Source organism: Pinus tabuliformis, chromosome 5_2, assembly GCF_031772625.1.
Source record: "Pinus tabuliformis cultivar Carrire ecotype Pingquan chromosome 5_2, CPIR1, whole genome shotgun sequence".
In the NCBI taxonomy this organism is placed as follows: Eukaryota; Viridiplantae; Streptophyta; class Pinopsida; order Pinales; family Pinaceae; genus Pinus; species Pinus tabuliformis.
In genome coordinates this window covers 297,261,009-297,271,462 of record NC_142306.1, presented here as the reverse complement: position 1 = coordinate 297,271,462, position 10,454 = coordinate 297,261,009, and positions in this window count along the sequence as shown.

Genomic DNA, 10,454 nt, shown 5'->3' with positions numbered 1-10,454 from the left:
ATGAACCAAAACTGGTATGGATCCTCATTTCCTACTCCCTTGAACAAAAGAAACTTTATCGTGCTTGCCATATTGACTTGCTGTGGTGGCGAAGGTGGTACGAGTGAAGATGGAGGTGAAGGCGGTGAAGCTGGTGGCGGTGTGGGTGGGGGTGGTATGCACAGAATCCTTTGCCTTATCAAATGGATCACACTTCACAGAGAGACCTTCACGAGCTCTTTCTCATCCCCTCATGGAGGTGAAATCAAAGGGCTATTCTCTGGTCCCTTACTTCCTTCGTTTCTGTAGGTTTTTCCACTTCACGTAGCTCTGAACATCAAGGTAATTGCATAACCCTCTTTGAACACAATATCATTTTAATCCAAGTATTCAGAGACTTTATGTACTTACCTCACGGTCCTTTGAGAAAGTGTCGCTCTGCCTCGCTATAGCTAACTGAAGTGTCTACCGCGAATTCAGTGATGAATCCTCCTATATTCCAATCGAGTGAGTGCACGATCGTATCATTTGATGCTTCCAATTTGCACACCAACTCTGGATTCCACACAATAGGATTGTCAAGTTTCCACCTTCCTTGGCTATCTGCTAGCTTTACGATCCACTCGTACAGCTCAGTAGGGAAAGATGCGAAGAATATTTCTTGGATCTCTGTGTATAGGTAGCAATATAACCACTCTCCATTTTTTAGTTGTGGATTCATGTTCTCCTGCACTGCGAACTCATGAATTCTCTTGTCCAACCAACCTTCAATTTCATTCTTAGTTGGATTCCAGTGATATGACATCAGACATCTCTATGCAGATTTTGGTCTCAGTAATGCAACCATTTATTGGCTTGATGGGGCCTGACCTAGGTTCAGAGTTAATTAGCCAAACAAATTCGTACACTACTGGCCCTTTCGGCAACAGCCCGTGGAGTGCAAACTAAGGTCTCACCTAAAGCAGTATGGGGGGATGCTAGAACCAAGTTTCGACACCCTGGAGATGTCTGAGGGGTTGATTTAGTCCAACTGTGAATAGCTTCGTGTAGGTCACTTTGCGCACTATCCTGACCTGCGAGACCTTCGTGGTTTGTTACAATCACCTTCGCGTAGCCCTAACCAAGGGTTAAGGTGCTTTTGTGCTACTAAGGCATCGATCTCCACTAATTCCCCAAGTTACACCACGGATCTTACTTATCTTCTTATAACTATTGGTTAACTTCACATAAACAAATACTTTATCTTATATTCTCTTAATCAACATAATCATATAAGTTTGTGCATATAAATAGTGAAATTACAATTATACCCAATATACTCAATGCATAAAACAGGGAAAAGATACACATAAATGATATGAAACTTCTCTCTGTTACTTCTCCAAAGCTTATGGACTCGACTAGCCCTGTGCACGTAGCTGCAAGGGTCCGCACACTCGACTACAGAATACTAGGCCTCTACACACTTAGCTGCAGAGCCTTCTCCTACTCTACGACCCAAAGACTCGACTCTACACTTAGATAAGACTCAATTCTTCATCCTTCATTCCTCCATTTCAACTTAAAGCTGACATTACATTTACAAAAATGAGGGTGAACAACCCTATGACTCATTTACAAGTTTGCGCTCTGCGCCCACAAAACGCGGAGTCTTTACATCGGATTTAGTCAAAATCTGGGCTTTAAGCCCCAAAACTTCCCTTGGGGGGTCCTGCACCCAACAATTAATTAATCAGAATTAATTCATTCAAGGTGAAAATAGTCTAGAAACTGACACAGATCGACTTCAAGATAATCCTAGACCTTGATTAAGTTTTAATATTGGCCATTGGTGCTCCAACAAAGGATTAGAAGAAGTCGATGGGCACCTGGAGAACACACTAGAGACACTTGGAGAACTCAATTTTCTAGAGGAGAAATGGTCAATTGTTGGAGAGTTCAAGCTTCAGTGAGGAAGCAGAGTCAATGAGGGGTAGAGACAGTGAAGATGGATGAAGTTTTCCAAATCCAACGAGTGCATTTGCAGAGAGGACGATATTCCTCTAGGGGCGTACATAGAGGCAGTGTAAAGCCTCAAGAAGGAAGTTTGTTTTGCTAAGAAGGAAGAGGTTTTCAGTTCCAGAGGCCAAGCAGAGGTTTCAGAGTGCCAAAGAGAAATTTTCCTAGTTAGTGATAGGAAGGATAGCGAGACTAGCAGTTAGTGTAGGTAGTAATTGCAGCAGGCAACATCAATTTGATGCAGAGCCTGCACAGGCCCAATTGGATGGCTTTTTGTTCAAAGGCAATCCAATGTCGGAATTTCCTAGAGTGAGGGTAAATTTCCTCTAGATATTTTTCTAGTATTTTCTCTGCGGGATAGCCATATTTCGGCATCCACATTATTGTACTCAAAATTTCTCACTGCCTCAAAATAATAAAACCCTTAGTTGTTGCACTAATTTTCCCAAGTTGAGTTTTTCCACAGAGATTTGTCCAAAAATAATTGTGTCATATTTTTTTTTGTGTGTACTAATATTTTCTGAGTTTCCGATGTTATTTTCTTCTGTATTTTATTTGTGAAAATCACAGTGTGAATTATTTGGTATTTTTTGTAGCAAAATTCAAATAAATTGCAAAATAAATTAACAATTAGGAAAATAATTTCCAGTCGGTGTGATAGATGAAATTTTCACATGGTATCAGAGAGTGAGTGATCAGTCGGGAAGCTTAGAAGTGGAGAAGAGAATTTTTTTATTCAGTATGAGTAGCAGGCTGAAATTCCTAGAGGTTGTGTGGTTCATTAACATGCACACCAAATTTCTTGGGCAAAAATTCTATTTTTAGTTGCAAGCTTGCAAAAAGGTCGATTTTACTAGGGTAGTGATTCCAACATTCTGAGGGAGAAACAGTAGCTTATATTTTCGCTAAGCATATTCCTTGGTTGGACACAGAGGGTTTTGTAGCAACAAAATCAACATTGGGGTGGAAGAGAAAAATACACATGGAGAGAAAATTTCTTTCAGGGAACTTCGAGTCTCAGAAGTTCGATTTTCCAGCAGCAGATTGGCAGTAGCTGAGAGTAGATTTTCTCACTGGAGCAAGGGGTACGAACAACAGTTCTAGCAACTAAGTAGAGGAAAAGAGGGAGATTTTCGAGGTTTATTTTCTTCAGTTTTGAGTTTCTAGATTTTGCAGCTCTGTAGGGATGACAGTATGAGATTTCCAGAGGAGGCGTTGTGAGTTAGCCAAAATGAATATATGGGAAGTAGATCGACTTCTAGTTGCCAGAGGAAATGCAAGTTGTCTAGTGCAAGTTACAAGGAAGGGAAGGGTCCTAGCCAAGTACTAGGCTTGAAAGGAGATAGTTCGGAACTAGATCCCAGAGGTGGAAGAGTATGAGACTCTAGTGTGCCAAATGGGCAGGGTTCAGTGCAGTTGCAACAAGGAGATAAGTCAGATCAATTCTATATTATTGCGGTGGGACCATCACCTTTGCTACAGGATCCCATAGTATCATAGTAGCAAATTTAGTGTTAGTAAGTGTTGTCAATCATTTAGATGGAAGTTGCAGTCAGTACACGTGAGACAGTTGCAGAGCTAGATTCAATGACACGAGTAGTATGAATTTCCTAGTTGGAGTATGCAGGTGCAGGTCCAGTGAAAAGATTCCAAAACGTAGAACTTCACAGTCTAGTTTCCAGTGCAAGAGGACAATGCGAGTTGTAAGGAGGGAGCAGAGAGATTTCCCATAGGGAAATCAAGAATCATAGGGAGATTTCGAGCTTCAATGAGGAACTAGACTTAGTGAGGGGCATGGGGAGCATAAGAAGAATAAGAAGGACCATTCAAAGGTCAAGTGCTTGAAGTATGGTGAGTTTGGCCATTACAGTACCCAGTGTCCTCTTAGGAAGAAGGATAGGCAAGTTTATCAAGAAACATCTGCCGAAATAAAGAAGCCTTCCTCTAGGATAGAGGAAGATTTTCTATGTTCAATGATATACCTCTAGGAGTGAGGTGGTATGATTTGGTGTTGTATCCCCAGAAAGAAACAGAGACTAGGTAGGGTCCTTGAGGAGTCCACCTCATGGACCATTACCTAGCTACGAGGACCCACATAATTGAGTAGCAGGATGGATTAGTGGCAATTTATGTAGTCAATACCAAAGTGACAGTTGCAGACTAGTAGCAGTTAGATGTTGAGGAGTGTAGTGCAATGTTGATAGTAGAGTAGGTGGATGAGTGCAGAGTTACCAAAAGTGCAGATTCCATGGTGGATAGTGTAGTATTTAGTAACAATCAGGACTCGTGAGACAAATGTATTACAAGGAACACAGTTGATTCATTATTACAGATGCTTCTCAGTTTCAGTAGTTGCAGTTGTAGCAACAACAAATGAGAGGGAGTTACAATGCAAATGTAGTGTTGGTAGCAGTATGGAAGTGTCAACAGTAGCACAAATGCAGCATCAAAGTTGCGTAGTGGGTGGTGGGAAACAGTAGCGAGACCTCGATAGTAGGATAGTGTTGTGATAGGGTGTGCAACACTATAACACAATCCTCGCTAAGAGCGTGTGTTAGTTTTGATAGAACCAAATTGTTCTAGCCACAAAATTTTGTGGAGAGGCTAGAATGAATGAGATCTCCAAAACCCCTAAATCATTTCTGGAAATTCCACCTAGAGATGACTTAATTAGATTGTTGACCTATTTTTTAATGTTTCTTAAGTCTAAACTTAGGAAATCTAGTTAATTAATCAGAAATAATTAAGTCAATGTGAGAATAGTCTAGAAACTCACACAGATTGACTTTAAGATGATCCTAGACCTTGATTAATTTTTAATCTTGGTCGTAGCTTCTCCAATAGAGGATTATAAGAATAAGTTAATGGGCACTTGGAGAACACACTAGATACACTTGGAGAATTCAATTTTCCAAAGTAGCAGCAGTAAGTTGCCGAAGAGTTCGAGCTTCAATGAGGAGAAAATACAGTGAAGCTAGAGGAGATTTTATAGATCCAGCGAGTGCATTTGCAAAGAGATCATGATTTCTCCAGGAGGATGCACAGAGGCAGTGAAGAGCCTCAAGAAGGTAATTCGATTTTCTAAGAAGGAAGATGTTTTCAGTTCCAGAGGCTAGACAGAGGTTCCGGAGTGCTAGAGAGACGTTTTCTAGTCAACAACAGGTAGGACGACTAGACTGACTGTCAGTTCGGGAATCAGTTGCAGCAAGTAGCATCATGTTGACGCAGAGCCTATGCAGGCCCACTTGGATGACCTGTTCAGAGGTAGTCTAGTGCCATAATTGCCTGGAGTGAGGGTAAATTACCTCTAGATATTTTTTCCATTATTTTATCTGCAGGATAATGAGATTTAGGCATCCATATTATTGTACTCAGAATTTCTCATTGCTGCATAATAATAAAACCCTCAGTTATTGCAATGCTTTTCCCAAGTTGGGTTTTTCAAGGGACATTTGTCAAAAAATAATTGTCATATTTTTATTTGTGTGCTAGTATTTTCTCATTTTCCAACTTTATTTTCTTCCTCAATTTATTTGTGAAAATTACAGTGTGAATTATTTGGTATTTTCTATAGAAAACTACAAATAAATTGTTAAATAAATTAGCAATTAGGAAAATAATTTCTAGTTGTTGTGTGTTATGAAACCAGCTGAAGAAAAGATAGAAAAGATAGATCAACGCCTTAGAATTCAGCCTCTTTGAGGGGGCAACCTCCTTTACATTACATAAATGAACAATTCTTGGATGATACAAATGACAAAACCTCCTTTCTATATATAGGAGTCTAAGGAGTCATAATATAATCCAGCCGACCTAACAATAATAATATAAAGCCACAAAAATAACAATAGAGGGATTCTATGGGGCACATAAATAACAATATGGGGGTAATAGGGGCACAACAATATAAATAAGGGGTATAACTACAATAGTAATGGGGTAATCACTAGTATTATAGGGACCCAACATTGTGATAGATGAAATTTTAACAATGAGTGAGGGTCGTCCACACCCTCTCGGCCCTGTGATAGGTGGGGAGTTGTGTGGTATACCTAGGGGGGATAATATGGGGTACAAAGGGAGGTACCCAAGGGAATAATGTAATAATGGGATGAGCCATAGTAATAAATAAGGTGGTTGACCCGTATCATGTAAGGGACCACAAGTAGTTAGCAATAATGTAATAAGCCCATGGTATTAGATAGATGGTATTGAGGAACCATGGTAATGACCCATGGTATTGTATGTATGAGGCCTATATAGAGGCTAGAGACTCCCAATTGAGAGACGTCAAGGAATATTGTATGAAAGAACATATGGCTTGTGGAGTGTTCTCCTTCCTTAAGGAATGAACGTATGGTGTTTCCCTACCTTAAGATCAATAAAGAAACATTTCTATCTATTTCTATATTCTTATTTCTGGGTATATTTGTATTCTCCTATATTTTCATATAAGTTATATAACAAGTGGTATCAGAGCTATAACAAGTGGTATCAAAGCATTTTCTGGGGCAAAACAGAGTATTTTTTTTTTTGCAGGAATTTTTTGAGTGGTGAGTTTGCAGGTCAAATCTGTACTCTCAGGTGCAAATCTATAGAACCTAATTGCAAATCTAAGTTTTTGGTGAAAAAATACCCAAATTGAAAAAAAAATCAGCCAAATTGGAGTCCGGATAAGGGAGATATCATTGATTTAAAAATCAACTGTGTTGCAGACATTTTTCAGGGCAGCAAGTATGCAGATCAGATCTATATGTTCTAGTGCAAAATATATAGAATCTAATTGCATATCTAAGTTTTTGGCCAAAAAATAACCAATTAAAAAAAAAACAGTCGAATCAGAGTCTGGATGAGGGAGATATCGCTGATTTAAAAATCAGTTGTGTTGCAGACATTTTTTGAGGTGGAAATTTTGTGGATCAGATCTATATGTTCTAGTGAAAAATCAACAAAATATAATTGCAGATCTGGGTTTTTTGTGAAAAAATACCTAATTTGAAAAGAAAAAAAATCGACCGAATAAGAGTCCAGATGAGGGAGATATCACTGATTTAAAATCAGCTATGTTGTAGACATTTTTTAAGGCAACGAGTGTGCAGTTTCAGATCTACATGTTCCAGGGAAATATTTCCAGAATCTAATTGTAGATTTGAGTTCTTTGTGAAAAAATACCCAATTTCAAACAAACAATTGGTCAAATCGGACTACGGATGGGGGAGATATCGCTGATTTAAAATCAGCTCTTTTTCAGAAATTTTTGTGAAGGCAGGACAACGGCAATGCAAATCTGAAATTCCAATGCCTAGATTGGAATTCGATGAAGATGTAAAAATTTGATGGCTCGAATACGGCAATATGGTTAGCACAAATGGAACAGTATTTCACTCTGGAACACATCGTAGATGATGAAACTAAACTAAGTGTGGCAACCATTTACTTGGACCAAGAAAGATGGCAATGGTGGCAGTGTCATCAAAAATGTTATCCAAGGAAAATTACTTGGTAGATGTTTGCAAAATCCGTTTGTGACCGCTTTGACCCTAAATATAATTTTTTGGGTCCTCTTACTAAGCTCAGACAGACAGGTACACAACCTAGCAAAGATATTATAGGAAAGAAGGAAACCAAGAAACCTAAAGGGTTATTTTCTGCTGATATCTCCTTATTGCAAGTTCATGGATGTAATCAGAAGGAGAAGATCATTGTGTCTATAAATCCTAGCTACAAGCATAATTTTATTAATGTTAATTTGGCAACAAAATTGCAAGTTCTAGCAAAACACATTGAAAACACACAGGTTGATGATGAGGATGTTCAAGTTTATAAGGATTTGAAGCTTTCTATGGATAAGTATGTGTTGCATTGTGACTTTTATACTTCAGATATGGATAACATGGATGTTGTTTTGGGATATCCTTGGATGGAATCTGTGGGTACTGTCAATATTAATGTGCAGAAGAAATTCCTGAAGCTCTGGTATAAAAAGAAGAAAATTACATTGCATGATATTTCCATTAAGACCCAAGTAGAGACTATGGAGGCAGAAGCACAAAGCTCTAATGACACTAACACATCAGATGATGAGCTTTTGATGGTTGACAATCAAACACAAACATCAAACTAGGTACCAGAAAAATAGTGAGAATCCAAGGAGGCTGAAGCAGAAAATGTTATAGGTACTGATACATTAGATGAGGACTCAGTGGTTGAATTGATATTGGAAGATAAGAAACAACAGTAGGCACCACAACATGTACCAGATACCAATCAAGCTCCATTAGGTGGTGAATTAAAGAAAAATACACAGTTGGTTAAAACTTTAGCACATCACCACCCACATCACCCTACAAGAAAACAACCAACAAGATGGAAACAAATTAGCCACAAGGACAACAACCCCTACATGACAGATAGAGAGGGGCGACGATCCACCTATTACACATCAACACAGAAGAGTTGTCAGGGTCAACTTCCATCTCAAGAGAGCGAGGCACAAGCTAGATCGAGGGTTCAACTTTCTCTTGGATGGCTAGATGCACATGCATGGTACCAGTGGACTACTCTTTTGAGTAGATCTTATTATTTGTGTTCTTCGTATGTTTCGGGGACACAACATGTTAAGGGGGGTGGAATGTAGCATACCTGGGGGGGATAATATGGGGTACATAGGGATGTACCCAAGGGAATAATGTAATAATGGGATGGGTCATAGTAATAAATAAGGTGGTTAACCCATATCATGTAAGGCACCACAAGTAGTTAGCAATAATATAATAAGCCCATGGTATTAGATAGATGGTATTGAGGGAACCATGGTAATGACCCATGATATTGTATGTATGAGGCCTATATAGAGGCTAGAGACTCCCCATCGAGAGATGTCAAGGAATATTGTATGAATGAGCATATGGCTTATGGAGTGTTCTCCTTTCTTAAGGAGTGAAAGTATGGTGTTTCCCTACCTTAAGGGTTTGATCAATAAAGAAACATTTCTATCTATCTCTATCTTCTTATTTCTAGGTATATTTGTATTCTCCTATATTTTCAAATCAGTTATATAACAGGTTGATTCCGAGAATTGGCTCCCATCTTAGTAGGGGGGCAAGAGGGTGCAGGCAACCCTATATGAGGGTGCCTACGTCCTCTCATCCCCCTACTAGGTGGGGGGGGAATTCTCAGAATCGGTCCCCCACCTAGTAGGGTAAGAGAGGGTTTGGGCGGCCCTGGGCAAGGGCCACCCACATGCTCTAGGCCCCCTGATGGGCAGGAAGGAGATTCCATGCCTAGTAAGGGGTTGAGAGGGTGTGAGCGGCCTTGGGAAAGGATGCTTATGCCCAATGAACCCCTTGTTGGGCGATGGGGTGAAGAAAAAATTACTGGAGATATTAACTTAATTACCGAGAGAGAAATTAATAAACACAACAACAATAATAAAACATACACAATGCACAAAATATTTTTCCTTGGGAAAAACAAAAAACCCATGGAAAACACACCATAATGAAATTTCATTATCCTTAGCCAAAACCCTAGCCAACCCACCAAGTGAGCCTTCATCGCTCACCTCCCTGGCTTTTTTTACAATTAATTTATCCCATACTTTTATAGGCTCCATTACATGCAATACCATGGGCAAAAAACCATGGGTACACAATACCACATTCCCCAAAACACCATTACTATTTACCTTGGGCAACTTTGACTCTATATCGATTCAAGTTTACCTAACATTACCCCCTTAAACTTGACTTGGGGTTCCTTGTCTAAAATCAACCAATCTTGCCAAGTGAGTCATCCCCGCTCACTCTGGCCCTTACCCCCCTTAAATTTTATACCTAGGGTATGTGTTAACCTGAAATCCCCCCATCATTTAGGTCTAACCCAAACTTTACCCATGATTACCCATGGACACGCATGCCTTAGTAGGTCTTACAACAATATTCCCATTTACATGAAAAAATTGTTACATCCTCTTGCCATCATGTTCTTCAAATCATTCGATTGACACATTTTATCAAATACTTTGCATGTAATTGCTCCACATAGTTGCTTACTCTATGGACTTACATACCATTACCTCTCTAAACCATTTCAAAAGCTCAATGCCCTTCACTATAGATGTGACCATCCTAGGAGTTTCTAATAGTAGTTGTATCTCCATATCCATTTTTCAATCCTTTGGCAAATCACAAATATAAAAGTCGATCTTGTCCCTTACTCTAAGCTTAACAGGTTATCTTGGTCCACGTTTCACTCAAAACATTCCAACATTGAGTAAAACTAAATCCCTTCTAAATATCGATGACACCCAATACCTTTCGTCAATCCTAGCTCTCTAATCTAGAAATCTAATGACTTAATCCTTTAGCCCATCTGACATACTTTTATCTATGTGTCCTCCTTGTGAACTTGGGATCTCACAATACCACATGTGCATAACATGGATGGCCATGATAGTCTCGCATCCGCCTTTTTTA